Genomic DNA, 26,728 nt, shown 5'->3' on the forward strand with positions numbered 1-26,728 from the left:
TGATAGACAACAGGAAAAAAAAGATTCAAAAACAGAAACACAGGGAGAGGAGCAAAGATGGCAGATAGATAACAACTGGCTACAGAAGGTCCCTGAGATAGTCAACTTAGAATTCAACATAATACAGAGTGGGGAGCCCCAAATAGAGGGTAGTGAATTCTCTCATCCCAAGAAGAAATTAAGGTGAGAAGAACAAACCAAACATACAGTCCCAGTGCTATTATTGGAACAGCTAAGGGTTCAGTGTTCCCACCGCAGCAGTCCACTTGCCAACCATCCAAGGTCCCACTGCGATTTGCTGAGGTCCTGCTGCAACTTGTGGAACCATCCGAGGTCCTGCTGCTTTGACTCACTGGAGGCGCAGTTACATTGAGTTTTTGGGGGGTCTGTGAGCCAAATGGAGAGCTGAGTTGGGAGGGTGCCTGCACTGACCTATAGTGAATGATGGGAGTGGAGCCATTCCACAGAAAGAGGGGTTCCAGCAGATGACATTCTGGGACTAGGCAGGACTGGCAAATACAAGGGGCAGCAGTGACTTCAGTCCTTTGTTCTCTTCCTGAAATGGGGCTGGTGGAGTGAGCTAGGCCTGCATCATGTGACCTGGCTGAGACACAATAGGTTATCCAAAATCAAGTCCCTACATGGGTGGCACACACTAACCACACTAACCCAGTGAAGCTTCAGAAGTTTGACTGACCAGGAACGGAGGCAGCGCATAGTAATGCAGTGCAGACCACAGCAGCTTGACTGATCCAGAGGAGAGGGGCCAATATACATTGTCCCTGTCTGCAAATCACTAGCACACGGCAGTGGGAAGGGTAATCTAGCCAAGGTGTTTCAGAAGAATTGTAATCAACAAAGAAAGAAACTGGTGCCTCCTGGAAGAAGCAAAAAAGATGGGAAGAGGAAGCAACAACAAAAAGTCCCCAGGTCCCAACCATGAGAACATTGACCCAGGACAGGTAAATACAAAGGAGAAACGAGAATAGCAAACATGCAATATCAGACATGGTGCCAGTGGATATAAAGAGATATATTTGGGACCCATAGATGAGTTCAAAAGTGAATTATTTAGCCAAGTAAAGCAAGATATAAGAAGATTAATAAAACAGATTCCAAGCACCCCTCAAGCAGACACAGATGAAAGAAGGGAGGAACTCAAACAAAGGAGAGATCCATTTGGTGAAGAATATAAAAAATATAGAATACAGGAATCTGATTAAAAGAGATTAACCAGGAAATTAAAAACTCTATGGAATGAGGACAAATGAACTTGAAAGTCACTAAGGATAGATTATCCAAACTGGAGGACAGTTTTGCAATGTTGGATTATGAAAGGGAAAACTTTTTAAAAAAATAACAAGAAAACAAGCAGTAACAATACAAAAGCAAGACCACAAGAGGATCTATAACTTGAGAATAAAGAATGTGAATGAAGAAGCAGGGGTACAAACAAAGGAACTACAAAGGTTATTCATAGAAATAATTAAGGAAAACGTCCCAAACATAGGAAAAGGAAATGATATTCTGATATATGAGGCATACAGAACTCCAGCCACCTACAACCAAAACAGAGCTACGCCCAGGCATATAATAATCAAGATTTCAGAAATTCAATATAAGAACAGAATATTAAAGGCTGTTGGAGACAAAAAAATCAGATAACCTATAGAGGAAGGCTCATCAGAATAACAGCAGACTTCTCGACACAACCATCAAGTCAAGAAGAGCCTGGAGCAAAATATTCCAAGCCCTGAAAGAAAATAATCTCCATCCCAGATTGATATACCCTGCTAAACTGTCTCTAGAAATTAATGGAGAAACAAGTTGCTTCCAAGAAAAAGAGGAAATTGGGACATTCGCAATCACCAATCCAAGTCTACAGAGAACTCTGCAGGGCATTCTAGAGAGAGAGAAAAGAACTAGGATTCCAGGAACAGTGGCAGAGAGTCCTCAATGAATGGAGCAGAAAACCGAATGAAGAAGACAAGCAGACAACTGATGGCAAAAAAGAAAACATAACAGAAATGAGGCAGAGAAGATTTTATTCAAAACTGATATTATTGATAGCATCAAGTCTGAACGTATAGGCAACTACACTGAAGATGACAAGACTCTATGATACACATTCTGGTTTGATAACTCCCAGTTTTTGAAGTTCTATACTATATACAAAGTTGTTTTTTTAATAATACTGTTGTGTACTGATATATTCAATTATATTATGTCTGAGGATATAGCGAATTCTATTGGAGATTACAAGAGACAACACAGGAACCATGGTAGAACTCTGTACAATTATCTTTTTTACATTTCATGTGTTTAAAAGAATGTTTTGTTTTGTCTTAGTTTGTTTTTTTTCTCTCTCTAATATAGAAAGGATAGAAATACATGTTAAGACACATGCATGTGTAGAATCTATAAACAGTTTATGAGAAATGATGTTATGACACGATGAAATGAACAGATACTCTGAAGAAAAAGAGACACTAAAATACCCAGTGCTGATCCTGGAGTGTCATAATGTGAAACCTAGCAATAGTATTATTCTTTGTTAAGAGTGATATTAGCCTGCTTGGGTTTATTCAATCTCAAGATAATTGAAGATATGGATAACTGCATGTATGTTTAAGTGTATAAGATTGATAACCATATTTCTAAGTTTTTGTTGGATAGTTGAACAGAACTTACTGCAGTCTCATTGTTTGAATCCCCACTTTATATGCTCCACTTTAGTACCTTGAATAACTATCTGAGAGATTATCTATAATTATCAACTAGTAATTTCTTACTGTTGATTTTTTTCTTTGAAATTTTGTAGTATTTCTACCCATTTTCTGTTTTGTTTAGTCTTTCTTTAAATTAAATAAAAAAAGAGACAGTACAGTACCCAGTGCTGATCACAGAGTGTCATGATGTGAAATCCAGCCATACTATTATTCTCTGTTCAGAATGATTTTAATCTGCTTTAGTGTATTTAATCTAAACATAAATGCAGATATGGATAACTGCATGTATGTTTAAGTGTATAGGATTGACAACAATGTTACTAAGTTTTTGTTGGACAGTTGAACAGAACTGGTTGAGTCTCGCTGTTTGAATTCCCACTTTACATGTTCCATTTTGTATCTTGAACAACTATTTGTAAAACAACAATATGTAAACATCAACCAGTGATTTCTTACTGTTTATTTTTTTCTCTGAAAGTATGTATTATTTCTACCTATTTTCTGTTTTGTTTAGTCTTTCTTTAAATAAAGTTTTAAAAAAGAAACATATTAGTACACAATTTAATTCAGCACTGCTTAATAATGACAATTAAATACTTTGTAAAACAAACTCAAACAAAACCCTTAAGGTATTTATTTTGAGAAGACTAAGAGGAAGTAGATAGATATATTGATTGAGGCAATGAAATATCTATATTCCATGAAATATATAAATGTATACATAAAAGTATACAAAATTGGTAAATTGAGATATGATGAATAGTAAAAGTATGAAAAGTTTCCAGGAGAAACTGTTAGAGGAGTAAAACCAATTGTCTCCAGGGACTGGAGGTTGGATATGCAGATATCTAGAAGATTTACTATTTTTAACAACATTTTCTAGTATAATTTGAATGTTTTTGTTGTTCAAAATAGTATCAAAATGGTTGAAATTATGTTTTTAAAAGAAGAGTGGAGCCCTAAAGCACTCCAATATTTAAAAGTCAGGCAATAAATGAAGAACCACAAACAAGAGCTAGAACTGGCAGAGTCAGAAGTGTGGAGATGATTATGTAACTGAGGTGTGGCCAATGATATAAAAATGTGATGATATTATAACCAATGATTGGACTGGACCACGTCATTGCCTAGTTGACTTTGGAAGTGAAAGTTTAAGGGCAAATAGAATGGACTGAAAAAATTGAAAAATGAGAAATCTTGTAAAAGCCATAGAAAAAATTGAGTAATCTTATTTAAAGGGTAGAAAATGTAAGGCAACAAATTTTTTAGCTGATGGACACAAGACATATCATTTACCTAGTACACCAATGAATGAATATTGGCAGAACTCCACCTACTTGGGAAATTTAGCTTCTTTCAGTTGAGGAAGTTCGTTTTTGCCGTGTTCCTAACTTCTATATACAATAGTAAGCAGAGTTATGAGATAAGAATGGACATCAGATTGGAGGTACAGTGGTCAGAAAATTAAATGTTTTACCCTTAGGTGGTAAAACTAGGAAATAATAGGAAAACAACATGGCAAGAGTGAATTTGGCTTGATGTTAACACAAACAATCTAACAGTCCAAAGAAGACAATAAAGGTGACTTTATTAGTATGCTGTGGAGTTGGACAAGTCATGGAAGTTCACGTTTTCATTCTTCACCTTGTATTCAGCATGTGAACATGATAGTTGTACAGCTTAAACCATTATTTTTGTAAAGTATTTGACTTCTCTCTATGGGAGGAGTGGTGGCATCTGGGTCGAGTCTGGATTGCCAGGCCTCAGGGGTGCTGGTAAAGCCCTTTGGGGAGACAGTAAATAATAAAAATGAGTGGCCACAAGTTCAGGCATCCTATTGTTTTGAGGCATCTGCCATTCATTCCTATAATGAAATGATTAGAGTTACCATTTCAGTGTAGACCTTGGGTCTACTGTGTACAAAAAGATGGCAACTGGCTTGCTTCCACATGCTTTAGAAACTGTGTGCGTGTGTGTGTATGTATGTGTGCATGTGTGTGTGTGTGTGTGTGAAAATAAAAATTTGACTCAGATATTACAAACTAACCTTACTGAATAATGTTAAATATACACTCTAAGGAAGTTATTTAAATTACAAGGCATGTGCTTATATGAACAGAAATCATTTTCTTGAAAGTTGAGTTATAAAAAAATTTTAAAAGAACAATAAAATTATTATCAGTTATAAAATAATTAACAACCAGTTACTAACTGCATTTCTCAGCTATATTTTTCTAAACCAAACTCTACATGCAGTCACTGCTATATCTTTAGGAACTATTTCATGAAGAGTGTTAACTGAACATCTTCATCTCCACAATGAAATTGGGTGGTCCGTAAAAGTTGTTTGCATATACCTTGTGCACACAGAGTGAGGTCTCTAGCACATTTTAGAGTAAAGTTGAGCAAAAAAGGAATCACTAATTCATTAAGAAGCAAACAGTAGCTACTTGAGCTGGTACTTGGTGTAATGGAACTGAAACATGGAGCTGCTTAACTTTTCTGTAGATTTCCTGGTTTGTTTTGGTTTTTTTTTCCCCATCAAGTTACGCTTTTCTTCTTGTATAAAGATGATCTTTATTTGGAAGAACATATGTGAGTATCATATAAAGAATCAAAACCTTCCAAGAACTTGATTTGCTGTTGTTCCTTATTTCTCTTCCTTTTGTCTTCATGTTCTTATTTTTATTTCACAAGTACTAAATATTAATAATTTTATCATTGATGCTTAGATTCCTTTTGTAAAGTTTTAAAAATACAGTAATATTTTACTTTGGTTTATAATTGAAAATCTCTTCAAAAGTTTATATTTGAAGTTAGGCTATCCATATGTTTGCCTAATCAATTAAAAACAGATATGGACATAATTCTGATGAAACGGTTATTATCTGAATGGGTTGAAATAATGCCAGAAAAAATAGGTTCAGTACTATACAAAAAATATTTCACCAGAGAACAATCTAACTTTTGAAAATTATTCTTTTCAATTAAGCACAACTCATACCCTTTCTGATTTTATTCTTTTGTTAATCAACCACCTTTTTATATAAAAATCTCTAGCTATTTTAAAAATAACACTATAATGTCTATGGAGCTGAGGGGAAAAAAGATATATATGTGGTAAGATTATGTTGATTCTACCATTGGTAAGTGGTGAACTCTCATTGATTGCAACTAGATTTACAAAGAAATAATATACCCAGACACTTCTTTTGCTTTTGATATCATTTATGTGTCAGCAAGGCAATTCAAAAGTGTTCCAGGGAGATTTGCTTTTAGAAAATTATACCTTTAGCCGATATGCTATTGAGCGCGAGGACATATTCTCTGTCTGTCAGTCTACAGTGTGTACATTACTGTCTTACACAGATATCATTGTGTAGTTCATTTAATTTTTCTTTAAATGCTGCTTACTTTTACTATTTTATCATGCTTGTCTCTCTATCAGGTATGTATAGTTGGTCATTCTATTAGTACATTCAACTGAATTACTCCTTATGTCATTTATGCCCCACCTTTGTATTCATGTTGCACTTGTAATTTGACTTGATCAATGTGATATGGTGGGAGTGGTACTCTACCAATTCAAGGCTTGAGCCTAAGAATAAATAGAAGCTTCTACTTAGAGCTCTTATTAATGCATCATCATGTTGTGAAAGGCCAAAGCTCTAGGGAAAGTCCACATAGAAGAGAAGGATGGTTTCTGTCTGACTACACAGTAGCTGACAGCCAGTACCAATTTCTAGTCATACATCAAGACATGTAGCATCTTGGAAGGGCCAGAACAGCTGGGCCCCTGCTGACAGCAGATCCTGTGATATCACCAGTATCAGAGGAACAGGTCAATTGAGTCTAATCAGCTAACATAATCACAAGAAATAAGGATGTGGTTGTTCTAAGTCAGGAAGTTTAATAATAAAGTTCTTTTATGTGGCAAGAATTTACCCAAACAGTATAAAGGACATGAATCAGGCAACCTCTATGCTCCCACCACTGTGTTAGGTTCTGGGTCCTCACTCAGGAATGCATATGTGTGTAAAATAAAAATTCTTCTGAATAAAGCATTGTGTAAAATTTTCAGATGCCTATGAGATCACATATAGAGCAACTAAGTAAAAGACTGGAAAATCTAATTGTGTCACAGTATCTACATGAGTATACACAAATTAGGGAGGAAAAAGGAACAGAAGAAAGAAATACATATTTTACCAACTATTGAATTTTAAGATACTTCCCAATGACTTCTTAGCCCATATATAAAGCAGTAAGTTGTCATCACAAAGTCCATCCTACTATACTGCTATGAATTTGTTTATCCTTCTTTCTCTGTTCCTAAAAGTCATTCTCCTTTCTTTTCTTCTCTTTCTAGCATTCTAACCTAAAATCAAATTTCAACTTGCACTTGATACACATCTTCCATAAAAAAACTGGCTTAAGCTCTGTGTGTATAATGTGTTCTTGTCTTTGAAATCTTTCACTCTTTGTTGACTTTTGGCTTCTGTGGTATACCATGCATCCCAGCCTACTGAGTCACCTGAAAAGATAGAGTGAATCACTGTATAACTCTGGATAGCATTCTAATTGCTAAAGTTGAGAAAAATAATCAGAAGCATTTAAACCACGCACACAGAGGCTACTGAAAGACTGATGACACTAACGGATAAAATGAAGGAGAAAATAAATACCCATAAATGAACTAAATCAAACTCACATGTATAAATACTATATAGTCTCCCTAGTGTAAGAAATGGTAAAAGTACATAAGATTTTGTTGCAATCATGATTCCTCGTTACATTGCTTTGAAGCCTTATAATGTTTTCAATCATTAGTTGAAATGGTTTTATTCTGTTTTGTTTGATTTTATTATCTGTGATGGTATGAACAGCTATCTTGAAGAAAACAAGACATTATGATATCCTTTGCTGATTTCACATCATCTTGCTTTGCAGTCCTACCATGCTTTTATTCTTCTGATTCCATTGGTTCTACCATGTTGTATCTTATTGGATTTTAATATGTGTGATAATATAAACAATTTTTTATGGAAAATGAGATAATATAGTAGCCATTGTTCATTTTCAGTTTGGTTCTGAATGCCCTGTAATACTTCCATTCTCTTGAATGGTTTTATACTATTTTGTTATGTTTGATACTATTATATGTGAAGGTATGCTCAACTATTTCAATGAAAGGGACATTGTGGTAGCTACTGTTATATCGGGTTGTCTTGTGGTGAAGTACTGTGTTGCTTACATTGTTCTGTCCTGATCTGCTTTGTTCTGTCCTCTTTTGTCTGAATCTCTTTAAAATAAAAAATAAAATAAAAAGAAAAGCGTTGATGAATGCACCAACTTTAGGAAAAGAGGAAGAGAGGAAAGAAGAGAGAAATATACATTTTAATCAACTATTATCTTAAAATGCTTTTCTGTGACTTCCAAGCCCAACTTTTCTTCTTTGGATTTTTACTGATGTTATTCCTATGAGTTCAATTTCATTTTTTAAAATATTATTTGTGATATCAAATGGGACATCAAGTAGTATTAAGCAAACACAGCACTACATTAATATCATGAATGGGTGCTAAGGATTCTGAATTTCCTTAAGAAGGCAATACCCATATATGACATACTTGGAAAAATAGAACAATTCCACCTAATCAATGGTAACACACGGGATGTCAATATGGATAAGCCAATATGATGCTAACAAACAGCATAAAAGACTTGGCCTCAATAAGTTGGTGTGACTGAAGCCAGGAGCATGGGCTGATAGCTGAGGTTGTGATTCCACTGCTGATTGCTCAGGGCCTCCGGGTGGGTCATTTAACCTTGCCTGTGTTCAGATTTCCTATCACCAAAAAGGAAATTAAAACTGGAATCCATTCTCCTGGGTGGCAGCCTAAGAGCCAGGGAGCATCTTATCATCCTATTTATAATTGTAGACTCACAGAATTTTAGAGTTGGATGGATCTTTAGCCACCACCAAATTAATTCTCTCGTTTTACAGATGTCAGCACTGGGATTCAGCAAGGTGAAGCACATCACTCAAGATCAAGCAAGCTGCTACCTCCTGACTTTTAGTCAGAGAGTCTATCATGTTATAACAGACCGAGACCTTCAAGTTGTCCTGTTCATTTTGTTCTTTATGCTCATAAGTACATCTCTATTCAATGAAAATGTATTTGAGAGGATAGGATCACGTCAAACCACATGGCACCTGCGTCCTAATGATCCATGCACATATTTACTGCAACTCTTAATGTCAAGTTTCATGCTTTTCTAAAGATTAAAGGTCAAAGCTCTAACTGCTCTTGTATTAGATGAGTAGGAGAATGTCTTTGCTTAGCAAGTCACGGCTAGTTGGGAACATAACTGCTGCTTCTAATTGTTTTCTTCAGATTTTCCTACACTGCATGAGAATGTGTCTCTTAAGAAGGCAGAAGAGGTTAAGATGGCCCAAGCTTAAGGAAAACTTAAATATCTTAAAACCACCTTATGTGGCTTTTAAAATTTTTTGGTACTGGGAATCGAACTCAAGACTTTGTGCTTGTCAGGCAGCCACTTGTGCCACTGAGCTTCATCCTAAGCCTTCCTATGTGGCATTTTTACAAGCACATAAGATCCCCACAAATCATAGTGTGAAAAAATGAAGGAAATTTTATTGTGCTTCTTTTGGTCTCATCCAGGCTTCATGTAGCACCATTGGACTTCTGCTGAGTTCTTCAGTGTGAGTAGTTGCAAAGGCACACACTTCTACTGTTCATATTTTTATGTACATTTTGAAGACAGAAAGAAAACAGAAATCATCTGACCTAAGTTCCAAAGATGCCCCTTTCCATGTCCTATAGAAGAAAAACTTAACCAGCTCCATTTTAATGGTGCTAAATGAAAACCAGAGCTCCTGATTTTGTGTACTGTAGCTTGCTAAGGCATTTTCTATAATGTATGGAATGAACTGTTTCAAGTATTTTTTTCTTGCCACTATAATTTTTATATCTCATTTTACCTCTGTAATTAAGACAGGTCTGGTAGGTATTTAAATTAGCCCAGCTTTCATCTCTATCACACATTCATTTCAAAACTTTTATGAATATTTAATGGAGGTTTTATAATTCATGGTGATATGATGAACAGCCTTTTGGCCGTTAAGTCAATTGACAGAAAAAAAAAAAATCTCTCTCTTCAGGCAGAAATAATAACGATTCTATTTCTGTTCCTAGATTGGTGATTACACAGTCACCTGTTTTCACATTAAACTTTGATGATAAATTACTCAGCAACCATGATAATATCAGAAGTTTTACTGGCCAGAACAAATTGCCAGTAATTGCTGGCAAGATAAAGAAAAAGCACTGCTTCTCTTTCCCCCTGTCCTTCCCCCAGGGGGTTGTGGCTGAGACCTTGCAATCCAACTGGTTCCAATTTCTTTCATTTGTTCTTCCCTTTATATCCTATTCTATTTTTTTGTTTCCTTTCAAGCCTTAATCTGTCCTTCTAGTAGGAATATATTAATATTCCATTAGCAAGGCTGCAGATTTAGCATGCACACACAGAACATAGGCTGCATAAAAACAGTTAACTTTGAGATGAATTGCAGTTCAAACGGGTTCATTTTCTACCTGACTCCCCACAGGACATACATGCACATTTTAAAATATATTTGGGGAAATAGCTCTAGATTAAAGCATGCGTCAAATGATGCTGTTTTCAAAGCATCCTAGAGGTTTTATTTCACTTAAATATATCAAAGTTTTAGGAAAAGACAGTCTGATGATAATACCTAAGTATGTATCAGAGAATTATAAAATCTAACCTTGGTATCAGATCCAGGTAGCTGGGGCATCCTGCTTTTAGTATTCATCTCAGCACAGAACTGAAACTATAAGTGGCAATATATGAAGGAGGCATGTTCTTTCTTCCATCTCTTCTGTGTCTCTAAGGAGGCTATGAGAAGCCAGCCTTTCCTACAGAACACTGGGGGACTGGACATTCTGTCCAGGCTTTAATCTACTGCCCCTCTTGGAAAGTAATTCTGCTGCATAGCTTCCACTCCAACAAACTTTTCCCTGATATGCAGACAACTCCACTCTGCTCATTTCCTTCTCAGTAATGCCCCTTTTACTACCCTGCAAACTCCTCTTTAGGGGCTTACAGCCCTGAGGCAGATGCTGTGATACCACTGCTTTGAGCAGCAGCTACACACACTTCACTCTCTTAATCTGACCTCATGTGTTGGAGCCTTCATTCCTCAATCATTTTTGTGCTCTTCTCCATACTTGGTCCAATTTGTACCAAGACATGATGAATTGTAACTCTCTAAACTACAGAGCATCAATGAGTACTTGATAGTAAATACCGTGTCTGTAATGTGTACCCACACATGCACACAGGGCTTTCATATATTTCTTAACTAAGGTTAAATATTTTAGTCACATTTAAGCGCCCTTGGTTCCACCCAAGGAGAAATGCAAAGAAACATGGTTTCCCCTTCCCCTCCCCTACACCTTCTAAACTTTCTTCATAGTGAGGTTTGTAAATATGTCCTTGGATATGGGGTGATTATCAAACTACCAACAGAATTTCTGCAAATTTGTTTCATATGGAGGCATTAAAACTAAATGTGTTTAGGTGGAAAAGTGTTCGGAGTCTTTTCTGAAAAGCAAAGAAAGATATTTTATGAATATTTTCCTACCTCTGATTGAGACCTCATGGCTAAACCTAACGAAGATAGAAACAGTTGATGTGTTCTAAATTTCAGATAGGGTCATTTTTGGCCACTCCTTATTCTTGAGCACATGCATGTTCTCATTAGCTTTGAGAGCAAGAAAGGATAAAATTCACCATCTACATTTTAACACATTCTATTCTTTCTTTTTTTTTTTTTTTTTTTTTTGAGAAGAAACCTCAGAGTTGTGCAACCAAAGTGGCATCATGCAAATGAGAGCCCAAAAACATCTACTCTCCCCATTATTGCATAGGTTTGATGTGTGAAGAGTGTGCCATTGTGATGCTGGCAGGAACCCAACCCGCTCCTCCTTTACTGTGGGCTGCAACACTTAATAGGCATAAAATAATTGCCAACTAGCCCGCATGCATTTTAGTGCTTTTAGGTACTGAATAATTTAAGTAATTTAATTCCACTGAACAGGGCTAAACTTAAGAAAACAAGTATGTATTGGGCAGTGATTGTGAATACGTGGACACTCCTTACTCTTGAGTACATGCTTGAACATATGTGAATGCAGGCACACATACACATATGTATATACCTACATAAATACACTCACAACCCTGCCTTGTGTTTAGACACAAAGAACTAAGATTAAAAAAAAAAAAGTTCAATAGGGCTTTCTGTCACTATGCCTTTGCCTTCAATACTTGTGCGCTTTGCATGTAATAAGTCAGTCATTCTAAATTCTTTTCATCTATAAATCCTGGATGAAAAACACTCCATACATGTATAATTGAAATACACCTCATATAAAGGCGTTCTTCTTTCAATTTATAGTCATATGTATAGGAAAGTAGTTTGTGCCAATATTGTTTCACCATAAAAAGTTTCAAGGGCTCTTCTGGCCTAAGAGGAAAGTCCTAAGCTATTGTCTGACATTTTGGTAACTGGTGATTGTTATTCATGAGTGAGTACAATTACTACACTTCTATATTTGCCTTTGTTTTAAGTCTTTCTTGGAAAACATATAGAAAGCTAAGTTTATGTATACCTGTGTGTGCAGAGGTAGACATATTTACAGGTCCACCACACTTCAGGCTTCTGCCATGTGCAGTCTAGACTGGAGTTTGTACAGAGAATGTTCTGCTTTGGTTAAAGCCATGGCAGTGGACAAGATTTTGAATTCCTAGAATTACTGAGCCTTTGGAAACATAATATGTGATTTCACTGATTAATATGTGTATTATACAAGTATCTTTCATTGGGCTTGAGTTGATCACAGTTGTATACACTGCAGATTGCTAGAAAATCTATGATATATTGTAGTCCTTATAAATTATAGCCATGAATGTTAGTTTAGTTCTAAATTTTTCTGTACTTCTCTCACCAATGTGCTTCAAATACACAGACTGTGAACAAAAGCTAAAATAAAAATATGGACAAACTTCACAAGTTTAGACTTGCAATGAAGAAGAATGAAAATGATGCCTAGTAATTCTTTACAGTCTGGGCATTGTGCTAAAGTGGAATCCACACATGTTCAATGTTGACAGCATTCTGTGGATTAAGGACTAGACTCTCTACTAGAAAACAGGGTGGTAAGTCCCAAGTAGCTCACCAAAATTTCCATAGCAATCAGTGGGCCAAAATCTAAATTCTGAGTCCAGGTCTGATCGCAAAGCCTCAGACAATGTGTTTTTATTGTCTACAATGAAAGATAAAGCTTTAGGGTTTGCAATGGATTCTAAATTCAGACTCTGTGGGTTGCCAGTATTAACAGTGGGAGAGAAGAACTGAGTCATTATTCAGATATACAGTTGCTTTATAGAGGCAGAAGGGACTGGCTCTGTGAAGGCATTGAAAGGGTTCTGGGGAGGACCTTTACTATTTCCCCAATGAGCTATGCCACCTGCTAGCTAGTGACTTTACAGGAACAACACCTTCCATTTCACAAACATGGAGAAGGCTTAAAATAAAATCTCCCAGAGAGTTGTACTACATAGTCTGAACTACATACCTAAATTAGAAAAGCTTCTTCCTGAGAGTAAGTTTGATCAGAGAATAGAAAATCATAGGAAAACATGGGCTGGATGAAGATTCTTCTTAAAGAAAAATGCAGACAGCAATAGAAATTTTTAAAAAAAGATAGAATCACAGGTTTTCAAGTCTAAGTGTGTCTTGATTATTTGATCAACTACATACGGGTATAAGTGGTATAGACAGGTCAGGTCTTTCTTTTTGTCTCAGGTTCCCATAGAACATAGATACAAACACTTAAGTTTACCAGGAATATTCGTGACTTCATGGAAAGGCTCACGTTTACTTGGTATGTGAATTTTAAAAAGCTGTATCTATTTTAAGTGAAAATTTAAAATTAAAAGCACAAATAAAACTTCAGAAAAATAGTATAGACCAGTTCTCACTCTTTCCATCCCCAACTAGATGTAGGATTAACTAGCTGAGTTATATATAGAAAATATATGCAAGTATTATTGGAAAGATGGTAGCATGTTCTTCACGCAGTTATAAAAACAAAGGAAAATAATCATAGCCCCAGCATAACAAGACTGCATGAGATCTTACTAATAAATCACACCTTCTAAAATAAACAACTGCATTTGGCAGCAAAAAGAAATCAGTACAGATCTGGTAAAACTAAAACAACTTCCATAGAGTATAAGGCTCATGGTCGTTATAAAAAAGAATTTAGTGTAATAATAGAAATTAATTTTATAATGATGATTCTATATAATGTTACTTTACTGAATCCATTTATTATATCCAAAAGTTGCTTTGTATTTATTTTTTCATAACTGATTGCTTGGGATAAGACTTCTAGTACTCCATTGGGAAGTGGCAAGAGTAGACAACCTTGTCTTATTACTGATCTTAGAAGAAAAACTTTTAACATTTTATAAGTTTTGTCACTATACATTATACAATAGCATTATTACACAATGAAAATGCATTATTGCAAGAAAGGAATTAAGACAATAATTACATTTAAATACCCTGAAGAAGAAAGTATATTTAGGAATAAGTTTAACCAATAAGATGAATAATCTGTACAGTGAAAACTATAAGGTAGTGAAGAAAGAAATTATGGAAGTTATAAATAAATAGAATTACATACAATGTGCAAAACCAATATTATTAAAGTGTTCATATGTGCAAATTTATCTACAGACTTAATACATGTTCTATTACAATTCCAATGGCATTTTTCAACAAAGTAGGAAAAAAATCCAAAACTTCACATGGAACACAGAGGATCATGCATAGCCTAGATAACGATGAATAAAAACAATGCTAGAAGCACCACATTTCCGGATTTCAAATTGTATTACAAAGCTATGGTAATCAAATTACTAGGGTACTAAGATAAAAATAGATGCATAGATCAATGGGACTGAATTAAGGGCCTAGAAATACAATTATATAATCAACTGATCTTTGACAAGCAGCCAAAGAATAAACAATGAGGAAAGAAAAGTTTCTTAGATAAAGAGCATTAGTAAAACTGAATCTCCTGTACCTAAAAGGAATGAGTTTGGAAACTGTCTTGCTCTTATACAAAAAAAAAAGTAATAATAATAATTCAAATGGCTCGAACTCCAGAATAAGATCTAAGGTCACAAAATTATTTTTAATAATAGGAAAACTGTTCCTTGACACTGGTTTTGTCAATGACTTTTACACGTGGCACCAAAATCATAAAAACAAAAACAAACAAAAAGAATGTCTGCAACAAACTAAGAAACAAAGAATGTAGTCAGCAGAGTTAAAAGACAACCTATAGAATGGGAGAAAATATTTGAATACTCAATGGCTGATAAATAGTTAACATAAAAATATGAAGACAACTCACAGAAAATCAGCAAAGAAATAACAGAACTGAATCACACCTGTGAACAAATGGACTTGATAGACATATACAGAGTGCTCCACCCAACAATGTCAGAATACACATTCTTCTCAGCAGCACATGGGTCATTCTCTAAAAAGACTATATATTAGCTCACAGAACATACTTAAATAAATGCAAAGGGTTGAAATTATCCCTTGCATGGTATCGGATCATAGTGCTATGAAATTAGAAATTAATGATAAAAGATACTGCAAAAAAATCCCACAAACACGTGGAAACTGAATAACACGTTGTTGAGTAATCAGTGGGTCACAGGGGAAATTAAAGAAGAAATTAAACAATACCTAGAAGGAAACGAAAATGCAAATACAACTTAGAATCTGTGGGATGCAACAAAAGACGTCCTCAGGGGAAAGTTTATTGTGCTGAGTTCCCACATCAAGAAAACAGAACGAATACAAATAAATAACCTGATGTTACACCTCAAACATCTACAAAAAGAAGAGAAAGTCAAGCCCAAAGCCAAAAGAAGAAAGGAAATTATAAAAATCAGAGCACAAATCAATGCAATAGAGACTAAGAAAACAATCCAAAGAATAAATGAATCAAAGAGTTGGTTCTTTGAAAGAATAAATAAAATTGATAAGCTCCTAGGCAACCTTATTTTAAAAAGGCAAGGAAAAGTTCAAATTCATGCAATAAACAATGAAAAAGGTGAAATCACTACAGACTCTGTAGAAATACAGAAGACCATCAACACTTATTTCAAAAATCTCTACTCTTACAGGTTTGACAACACAGAAGAAATAGCCAGATTCCTAGAAACACATGAAGTACCAAAGCTAGGTCAAGAAGATGTAAAACTCCTAAATAATCCAATTTCTATTAATGAAATTGGAAATGTAATTAAGTTCTTACCTACAAAGAAGAGCCCAGGCCCAGATGGATTCACTGCAGAATTAAATAAATACAAAGAAGTTTTAATGCCAGCACTCCTCAAACTCTTCAATGAAACTGAAAGGAAAGCAATCCTTCCTAAGTCGTTCCTGGAAGCAAATATTACTCTAGTACCAAAACCTGAGAAAGACTCAACTAAAAAAGAGAACAATATATAAATCTCCCTAATGAACAAAGATGCAAAAATCCTCAATAAAATACTGGCAAATGGGATGCAGCAAATCATCAAGAAGATTATACCCCATGACCAAATGGGATTCATCCCAGGCATGCAGGGATGGTTCAACAAATGTAAATCAATAAATGTAATCCACCATATCAATAAAACCAAAAGTATGAATCACATGATCATTTCTATAGATGCAGAAAAAGCTTTTGATTAGGTTCAACATTCATTTATAATAACCTTACAGAAAATTGGAATAGATGGTCTTTACCTCAATATAATAAAGGACATTTATGCCAAACCAACAGCCAGTATCATACTAAAATGGTCAAAAATTGAAAGCCTTTACATCAGGCACAAGACAAGGATGTTCTTTATCACTGCTCCTATTTAATATAGTACTGGAAATACCAGCCAGAGCAAGTAGACAAGAGAGAGAAATAAAAATGGTAAACATAAGAAATGAAGAAGTTAGATTATCATTGTTTGCAGATGACATGATACTCTACATAGAAGACCCCCAAAACTCCATTGAAAGACTCTTAGATATAATAAATAAATTCAGTTATGTAGCTGGATATAAAATCAATACTCAAAAATCAATAGCATTCCTATACACTAACAACAAAATCACTGACAGAGAAATAAGAGAAGCCACACCTTTCACACTAGCAACCAAAAAAAAAAAAAAAAAAAGAAATATTTAGGAATTTCTCTCCTGAAAGATGTGAAAGACCTATACAGGGAAAATTATCATTCACTGAAGAGAGAAATTGAAGACAATCTCAGAAAATGGAAAGACATCCCTTGCTCATGGATAGGAAGAATAAATATTGTGAAAATGGCCATTTTCCCAAAACTCTTATACAGATTCAATGAAATCCCAATAAAAATACCATCAACATACCTCACAGATCTAGAGGAAATCATTTCTAAAATTCATCTGGAACCAGAAAAGACCTAGAATATCAAAGACAATTCTAAGCAGCAAAGGCAAGGCAGAAGGCATCACAATCCCTGGCTTGAAATTATACTACAAAGCAACTGTGGTAAAATCAACATGGTACTGGAATAAAAACAGAGCTGAAGATCAATGAAATAGGTTAGAAGATACAACCACAACTACAAACACACTCAACCACCTTATCTTTGATAAAGGGGACAAACATGTTCACTGGAAGAAGGACAGTCTCTTTAATAAATTGTGTTGGAAAAACTGGCTCTCCAGAAGCCAAATACTTAAACTAGACCCATGCCTATCACCATGTACTAAATTAAAATCTAAATGGTTCAAAGATATGAATATTAAAACAGAAACACTAAATCTATTGGAAGACAAATTGAGTAAAACCTTGAAAACATAGGGGTAGACAGAGAATTCATGAACAGGAATCAAACCACACGAGAAATACTTCCCAGAGTCAATAATTCGGATCACATCTTATTAAAAAGTTTCTGCATGTCAAAAGAAATCTCCAGCATAGTGAAAAGAAAACCCACAAACTGGCAAAAAAGACTTAGTGAACTGTCTCTCAGACAAAGAACTTCTGTCTAAAACATATAAAGAAATAAAAAATATCAGACCCCCAAAATTCAAAGATCCAATCCAAAAATAGGCATCTGAGATGAACACACACTTCTCAGATGAAGAAATACAAATGACAAATAAATACATGAAAAAATGTTCATCATCATTACTCATTTGAGAAATGCAAATTAAAACCACACTGAGATTCCATCTCACTCCTGAAAGAATGGCTAGGATCAAGAAAACCACCAACAACAAAGGCTGGAGAGGCTGTGAGGAAAAAAGAACTCTCCTGCACTGTTGGTGGGAGTGTAGACTGGTGCAAACATTTTGGAGGTCAGTCTGGAGATTTCTCAAAAAGGCGTGATTGAAAGTCCCATTTATTCCAACTATTCCACTTTGAGGCATATTCCCAGAAGAACTGAAAAAATCATACCACAGTGATATATGTGCACCCATGCTTATAGCAGCACAATTTGTAATAGCCAGATCTTGGAAACAACCTGTGTCCATCAACCGAAAAATGGATAAAAAATTTGTGGTATTTTTATCCAATGGAGTACTAGTCAGCTGTAAAGAAGGATCACATTGAGATATTTATAAATAAATGGGTGCAGCTTGAGACCATACTCATAAGTGAAATAAATCAAACTCACATGTATGAATACCTAATAGTTTCCCTAGTGTAAGAAATGACACAAATACATAAAAGTATGTGGTAATCATGATTCCCCATTATATGGCTTTAAAGTCTTATAAAGTTTTCACTCATTAAGTGGAATGGTTTCATTCTGGGCTGATATTATTTTCTGTGATGATATGAACAGCTATTTTGAAGAAAACAAGACATCATAATAGCTAATGCTGATTTAATACCATCTTGTTTTGAAGTCCCATCAAGCTTTTGTTCTTCTGTCTCCATTGATCTTAATATGTTGTGTCTTATTGGATTTTATTATATGTGATAATATAAACAAAAACTTTTATAGACAAGGAGATAATATAGAAACCATTGTTTGTTTTCTATTAGTTGGTTCTAAATACCCTGTAATACTTTCATCCTCTTGAATGGTTTCACACTGTCTTGATATGTTTAATGCTATAGTATACGAAGTCATATTCAAATATTTCAAGGAAAGAGACATTATGGTTACTACTATTAAGTCAGGTTATCTTGTGGTGAAACACTGTGTTGCTTAAATTGTTCTGTTCTGACCTGTATCATTATGTTGTTGTGTTCTCTTTTATCTCAATCTCCCCCTTTTTAAAAAATGTATTCATTTTTTATTATTTTTTAATTAAGGGAAAATTTTTAAAAATTAGCAGGATATATTATAGTAACTTTTTTGATTTCCTATTAACTCAGTTTGAACCCCTGAATTGCTCTCACCATCTTTCTTTGACTGATTTTACTCTCTTCTGTTCTGTTTGATAGTATCAAGTTTGAGGGTATAGGCAACTACTTTGAAGGCAATAAGATTCACTATGATACCCATTCTGGTTTGACAATTATCTTCTTTTGAAGTTCAGTAATGTCTCCAATGTTTAGGTTTTATTGGTTTTGTTCTGTACTGTTTTGTTCAATTTTATTATCGTTGATGATATAAGAATTCTTTTTAAGGTAGCAAGAGGCATTATGGTAACCATTGTTGATTACCTTGTATTCTGTTTTTATATCATCTACTATGTCCATCCTTTGTTTTGACTGACTGCTTTGTTTTGTCACATTTGGTTTTATTCTCTTCCCCCAAAAAAGTAATAAGAACTGTGGGAGTAATAAAACCCAAAATGTGTAAATGTTATTGTACAAAAGAGAGGAAAAGAAAGTGCTCTAAAGGACACAACTGCAAGTGTGTTTAGATGTGTTTAGGTGTAAGACAAATGACCATATTACTAAGTTTTTGTTGGATCATTGAACACAACTGTTTACAGTCTCACTGTGTGAATGTGCACTTTGCATCCTTAATTTTATAACTTGAACAACTATTTATAAGATGACAATATGTAATCTATTAACTAGTGATTTCTTACTATTTTTTTGAAATTCTGTAGTACTTGTACCCTTTTACCGTTTTGTTTTGCTCTTTTTTCTTTAAATAAAATTTTAAAAAAAGAAAGATACATATGTGTGCTCAGGTACCTCATCACATGACAGAATGATTTTTTTTCTTATTAACTTATTGAAGAAAAATCACTTTAAATAAATTAATCACTTTGGTTTAACAGTTTAACATAGGGCTGGGAATTTTTAGCTCAGTGGCATAAGCGCCTGCCCTGCAAGTACATAGTCATGAGTTCAATCCCCAGTACCAAAAAAAAAAAAAAAAAAAAAAAAAAAAAAAAAAAAAAGTTTAACATATAATCATTATCATTTTCCTTGTTAGTGCTTTTCATTATATAGAACCATTTGCAATTCCTTTATATTTTCTCTTAGCACCACATATTTTTCATATTGTTGTGATCTTAAAATGAATAAATTGCCAGTCATATAGTTAGTAAATAATATTGTAGAATATTTAACTAATTAAAACTTTTCTGTTACTTATAAACCATCATTATTTTAAAATGTCATAGATTAAATGTCCAATTTGCTTGTTTTTTAATAAAATACAAAATGCAAATAGATAGTCAGTGATGTATTTTTTTGAATACTTTGACTCCTTTCCTAGCTCATTAACCATGCAATAATATTCTTTCTTTTTTTTCTCCTTAAATTCAACCCCTCCATCTGACCCTATATTTGTTTCATATTGCCATGCTGTATTATGTGAAGCACTAAAATTGAACTGATTCTGTGTTTCATCCTCTGTTCTTGCTCTCTTTCAGTGTTTATTCATGATTCCCTAGAACATTCTAAAATGCAAATTAGATCAGGTCCTATTCTTTCTGTAAAGTATGCAGTAGTATAAATTGTCTCCAAAAAGTCACCTAGCCCCAGCCTCCTTCTTTGTTCTTATCCCTGTTGTTCTGTCTATCTGGGAAGAATTGTACATCTTCAGACCAGCTTCCACTCATAACACAGAAGACTATATAAGCCTTTGTAGGATCAAGCCGAGGTGAGCTTCTTGGGAAATCCTTCATTTTCTCCATCTCTTCCAATGAGAATGTGCTGTTTCCTTTCAGAGCATGTGAAGCATAGTGTCTTAACTGTTTACTTATTTTTTTTGCCTGATAATACTATAAGCTTTTCAAAGGCGATGATCTTGAGTTACCCATAAATATTCACCAGTGTCTTAACTCGCAGTCTGTAACTAGAGTTTAATAAAGGCTTACTCGTTAAATTCGTCTATTTATTAAGAACCTAGGCTACATTAATCAAATTAGAAATTGTTTTTCCTCTTTCCAAGGCACACAATTTCTTGCCAAACATCAAAGCAGGAGCAGAAAGTCAAAAACCAATGAAGAGTATGAGAACTCCTATTCTCTGCACAAGAGTGAGGAATGTTCAGTGTCCACAAGCTAATTCTCTGTTGTTTTTCTCAAGGGTGTACACATAAAGCTGCTTTACTTGTAACAAAATAGATTTTTTGGCTAGGCACCATTAACAAATGTGTTAAGTCCCTGTGACAACTGATTAATTTTAGTGTAAGGTTATGAATATAAAACAACGAGTGTTGGTAGGTAACATGCATTTTAATGATGTCACAGCAAAAGTAAAGGATGAGAAAGATAATTTAATTTGCTTTCTCTGAAAGGTCAGTCCTCCTGAGGTAAAAATTGTCCCTTAGGGTACCAATGCCTTTCTCAGCATACTGCCCCTTCTGCTGGCTCCTCTATTCCTTAGGATGGGAATGTTTATATTTAAATACAATTAGACTGTTTTGTTTGAAACAAGAGGATTGGTAGAGGAAACAAAGGATACTTCATGTTTTTAAAATTAACAAGCATGTATTTGTGGCATCTGTGTGTTACCTTGAGTCCTTGATTTCATCACTATTTCAGCACACTTAAGTTACTTTAAAGTGTACAGTTCAGAAAAAAAATTTGTTAGTCTATATATATATATATATATATATACAGATACTTCATTCAAAATTGAAAGTTTTTGTTTTTTGTTTTTGTTATATTTATTACACATCATTTGGCCAGAGCTTGTTCCAAAGTGTTAAAGGATGTATCTTGTCTTTGGATAGGATTAAAACTTTTATAATTATATAATCTAGCAGAAGTGGCTTCACAAACCTTGAGCTTAGTATGGATTTGTAGAAGCCATCGATTAATATCTGACTTCACACATATCAGTAAACATTCAATATACAGCTTAGTGAGACTCACAAACAATGAAACAAAGACTTAATTGTTCACAGTGAACATGTCTTTTAAAAATAAGTATAGAACTTTAAGTTTCACAGATTAATGTATAGGAGAAATGTCAGTAAAGAATAATCAGTCAAGTTATCAAAAATTATAAGCACTGTATAAGGAAGAAGATGATCTTAGATATTCAAGATATCAAAATGTTACATTAAATGAATGATAAATAATGAATTTCTAAAATATAAATGAACATCCAATGAATAAACAGTATATAATAATTTGATTTCATTAGAAACAGCTTCTTCACGGAGGAGGGATTTTTATTAATGAGGGATATGAGCATTTGATTATAGCAGAAGTATTTAAAGAGACATAGTTAATAATAATATTAATAATATGCACTTTAAGATACAAATATTAAAAATATACAACATGTATATATTCCTTATTTGAATATATGTAAAAGTCTATGCATGTAGATTTCATTTTAACATATATAGAGGTGAATAAGGAGAATGTTCTAGAGAAACAGCCAGTTGTGAAGTTGAATAAGAGTGAGTGAAAATGTTAAAATACAGGTATGCCCACATGACGTGAAGAAAGTTTGGAGACACCCATATTCATATGTTTACTGTTTGGAAGCATTTGTGTCCATAATTATGGTGTCCTTCTTTATATCAGTAACATAGTTCATTTTCAGACTGCACTATGTCTGGGAAGGAAATAGCAATTAAATCTTTCAAACTTGAGCGTCCACTTACAAATGGAAAAGACCCATTGTCGTCAAGTACCTCAACCAAGTCAGATTAAGGCATGGATTTCAAAGGGGAATTTGATGTGACAGAAAGAGCAATGGAGTCAGAAGCCTAGGATTTGAGTTACTTACTTTGGCTTACTAATTACCTACATGAAAAGTAACGAGCTGCTTAACCATTCCAAGTTTGATTTTCCTTATCTGAAAAGCAGAGATAATAAAATTGACTCTGAGGATTTATGATAGCCTGTGAAAAATTATTCTTCCAACCAGGAGGTACTTTTTGAGTACAAATGATCTTATCCTCTATGAAGAATTATTTGGAAAGTTTCACCAAGGAAGGATTGTTGATAAAGATAAGTTTTAAGGTCCCGAATGCATGCTGGAGAATATTTGAAAGTCAAATTATTTGCATCACTGCACCATTCCGGAGAATATCAGGCTTAGATATAAACTGTAAAAATGTGTAAGAGTAAATCTGATAAGACCATCCTTAATTGTTTAAGGGGTCTTGGCAAATTGTAGATCTAACAACAACATTTGTGGAAAAGAGAAAGCACATTGACTATCTTAAAAAAAAGTAAACTGTGATTTTTAAAAAAGGTAAACTATAACTGATAGAGTAAAATAGATTCAAATACTCAGGCCAAGCAAACTCACTTGTTTTAAATGGCAAAGTAAAATTAAACATCTGAGCGGATGTCTCCGTGTTGGCTCAACCCACAGTGTCCATGTTCACTGTGTTGAGCAGGTGGACAGGAAAGGAGAGCAAGACATGGATGGTGGTCACAGAGCGAAATCACTGACCCAGCTCTGCAGCGTTCGCCTCCACAGAGCAATGACTGTATATCTGATAGACAGAGATACCCAAAGAGAAACATTCAGAGCTTCCCTTGTTTCCTAGTACCCTTCATATCTTCAGTGAAGTCTGGGCTGTCATATACAGTTTGGAAACCAAGAACCAAACCCAGGAAAACCCACTCAGATGGGAGTGAGATGAAAAAGAAAATACAGGCAAAACAATTGCCCTTTAGGGATAGAATTATTAAAATTGTTGAAATTGTTTGCCTGGTAAATTTCTATAAATCTTATCATATTGTCTCCTAGTTTCACGACTAAACTGTTGCTCTCATATCTCCTATCTCAAATTTATTTGATCTTCCATTCCATCAAACTGTGACAATCTCAGCAAAATATGTTAAAATCTACTCCAAATGACATCTAAAGAAAAGGAATCTTTTATGTGTTATTATAACTAATAATCTAAGACTCAAAAGATTGATTCTCACTAGATTTTTTTTCATTTGACATAACCATGTCTGTAGTGAAGTATGGAAATATAGCTCATCTGTTAATCCAGCATGGAAACTAAGACAGACAACTGGAGAATAGAAGATATCCCTACATTGGGAAGACAGTAGTGACTTCAGACATATGCCATGTGCAGTTGAATAAGGAGGCTATATTTACAATGAAATAATATAACATACAGTAAAATAATATAAGAAACACAAAATAAATGAGATGATTTGAGATTAAACATTGATTTAAAAAAGGACCAAGGAATTCTTGCAGATGTCATCAGTTCTTTGAGCAATACAAGCGATATAGATATTTTGACAAATTATGTAGAAAACATTATTCTCTAGAAATCCTCTAGAGAAAAAATATATAACCATCATTGCTACTTTTCAAAGCTTTAATCTAGTTTAAAGAACAATGTGGCTAAAGTTGCTTTGAGCAGCAGTGATCAAAATATTAAATTTGGTAGCTCACAAAGAAACAATCAGACAGTATTCAATCACTCTTTTCTTCACTCTGGAGAAGAGGACCCTGAAGCCTGGCAGAATGATCAGTATTATGGGACTTTCTGCCCATTTAGAAAGACTAAATTTAGAGTAAGTACAGGCAGGTATAAACACACACACACAAAATATTTCCCAAGTCTGGTATTTTAGGAAGTAACTGATACATTGAGAGTAATTTATGCAATACCAAAATATGCATTAGCCTGCAATCTCACATAAAATAATGTAAGTATCCCTAGTTTTTAGCAATTGACAGTAGTATGAATTAGGCAAACCAAGGAAAAGAAATATTACCAATCTTTTGAAGTACTTTTTCCACTGGAAATTGAAAATGGTTTTCTTTCTACACAAAGGAAGGTCTGTTAGAAGAAAAATTAGGTGTCCTTGTGTAGTATGTGAGCCACCCCTTACCCACAGGCTTGAATTTATACACATCATAATTATTTTTTCTGACATGAACTCAGAGAGGTAGGCACAGAAAGTTGAAAGCAGCTATCTTCTATAGAGTTTTGCAATTAATTATTTTCAATATCGGTTGGATATAGAAAGCAAAAATGATCTGATCTATAAGAATCTAATTTAAAAATAAGGAAAATACCTCCCTAAATTTTTACTCAAAAGAAAAATACAGTCCTATTCCCAGAATTGGAGGCTCTTATTAAATAACTCTAAAGGACACTGTACACAGTGAAGTGTAAATGAATGTTGCACTTCAGTTGTGTAACATACAGTTTGTGGAGCATGTACATGACAGTCCTATCCAGGTCACTCCAGGGGTGAGAAGTGCTGACCTGCACATCTTGTCAGTTTGCGAGAGAATGATTCCCACCATGCATGGTCAGATAACTGGATTTGTTAGATAATCAGTGAATATGAGACATATTAACAGGTTCTCTCCAAAGGTTTAGGATTTTAACCTCCTTTTTAATAAATATGGAAAATTGCAAACCAGCATTCTTACCTACTATCTCTGACCCTCCTCCCCAGTCATATTCTTGATAAATTTTTCTCTTGAACAATTACTGATCAGTAACAAATCTATGAGCTTAGTCATATATCTCACTTGAGTATAATATTTGCAATTTTTCAAATCAATTCTACATGGATATTTCATTTGATTCTCCCTATGAAGGTGTTACTTTCAGGTCAAATAGTGGGATCAAGAATCCAGAGAGCTAAGAAATGTGATCTGTTCAAAAGCAAATACTAGTAGCAGAGATAAGATGATGCCCTACATTTTTTTCTCTCCTAATATGTTTCTCCTGTCATGGACACATTGTCTTTGGCCCTCCACATCTTTAAGCTCTTTTTACTATCCAGATGACAATAAACATATAACCAGTTGTTTGCTCTTTAGGGTTTTTGTTGTTTATAAAATATTAAATCAAATATTTATGTTAAATAAATTTACTTTTCAGGAAAGAAGGGAGACAAGATCTCCTATGTTTTACATTATTCTGGGTTAATTCATAAAATTTGGACAGGATCTGCAGACTCCATTCAGCTATAGAACTCACCCTGACCAGCGCAGGTGCAGGAGCTCAATTTTGTGCTGCAGACTCTTACATGTGTGTCTCCTCTTCCTTGCTATATGCCTCTGTGACCACGGCTTCCTATCCTATGCAAAAATCATCACAGCCTTCCAACGAGATATCTCCCTCTAGCCAGTTAATCAGCATGCTCTGCCGTTTCTGTACCCTGGCTAGATTAAGCATAGAGTGTCACTGTTAAGCCACAAACTAGATGCCATGTCACACAGGCAGTTTCACAGAGTGGTTTTAAGAGGGACGGCAGACCCCCTGCCTTGTGACACTGTGATGGCTGGTCCTGTGGACAAGCAGACTAGAATCTCATTAGCCTCTTTCCTAGGAGAAGTGCTGCACACTAAGCACCTGTATTTTTTTATTGTAGTTCTTTTCCTGGGACTTCGAGGAATATCTCTCTAATTTAAGGGTCTTACCCTCGCAATAATTTTTAGTGTGGCTGAAAG

Source organism: Cavia porcellus, unplaced genomic scaffold (genome assembly GCF_034190915.1).
Source record: "Cavia porcellus strain 051 isolate PalLab524CR breed Dunkin Hartley unplaced genomic scaffold, mCavPor4.1 scaffold_20, whole genome shotgun sequence".
Taxonomy (NCBI): domain Eukaryota; kingdom Metazoa; phylum Chordata; class Mammalia; order Rodentia; family Caviidae; genus Cavia; species Cavia porcellus.